The sequence below is a fragment of the Fonticula alba genome (genome assembly GCF_000388065.1).
Source record: "Fonticula alba strain ATCC 38817 unplaced genomic scaffold supercont2.4, whole genome shotgun sequence".
NCBI lineage: Eukaryota > Rotosphaerida > Fonticulaceae > Fonticula > Fonticula alba.
Window position 1 is genome coordinate 2,702,071 of NW_009242974.1, and position 1,138 is coordinate 2,703,208.

The window sequence follows — 1,138 nt, forward strand, 5'->3', positions numbered from 1 at the left end:
GGGCGAAACACAAGGGCGGCCGGGCTGATTGAAGCATGTGCTGAAAATCCCACCCGACGTCAGGGCTGGGGGGGGGGGAGGGGGAGCACAGGAGTCGAAGGTGAGGCCCAACAGGCGCCCGTGAAAATGGAGTTCCACCCTCCGAGACGAGGCACCCACCACAAAGCAGGTCCTCCAGTCATCGCGGTCCGGCCTGGCCGGGGCGAGACCGCCTCCTGCGAGATGGACAAAGCCACATGGATGCAGCAGTGGAAAAGCCACATCCGGCAGGGCACCAAGTCGGGACAGGTCGGCGGCAGGGGAGATCAACTGCCACCGGCTCCCGGGCAGCTGGGGGAATATCCTCGCTGCCGAAACCAAAGCCCAAAGGCAGGCCGAAGGGGGCCAGGTACGGGAGTGGGAGCGAGAGCGGGGAGAGGGGGGGGGGGCCGGGGGCAAACCGCCTCAGGGCCCAGCAGGCCGCGAATGTTGGATTAAGGCCCCGGGGGATTAACCCGCACAATCGCGGCTGGCGCCAGGCCAGGACGGAAATCCGGCGACGCCTTCGTGTGCTTCGAGCAATTTTCGGCTTGCTGATAGCCCCGTTGGATTCCCCGCCCCAGGGCCACCGAGGGAACAAAGTCCTTAATTGGACCGTGCATATCCGGAATCCGTTGGCACATGCCGGGTCGTCACCCCAGGCGACGATCCAACGACGATCACCCGCCGCCGCTGGCCCTGTTGGGTTTGTTCACCGCCCATTCGCAAGGGAGGGCGAGCGGGTCCGGGGCGCCTTGTTGCCAGTTCCTTCGGCGAAACTTAGGCAACGCATTGCTCCGTGGAAACCGTTGCCGTTGTTGAAATACACATACCAAGCCCGTTTGCGGGCCAGGCGCAACGCCGCCCGTCCTTCAACCTCCCTCCCCCCTCAGGCACAGGGGACGGGGAAGGATTGAACCGCTGGCCACAGGCAGTTGCCACCACCCCCGGGCGCTCTCCCAGACCCCAGGAGGGGAAGATCGAACCCCACCCTCCCTCTCCTCCGTGAGCATTTTTCGGCTCGTCTTGATCCCCTCCCCCCTGCCAGCGACACGGCACAGCATCTTCCCCCCCCCCTTCTGCCCTATTCACAGCGTGTCCCCCGCGCCCCCCCCCCCTG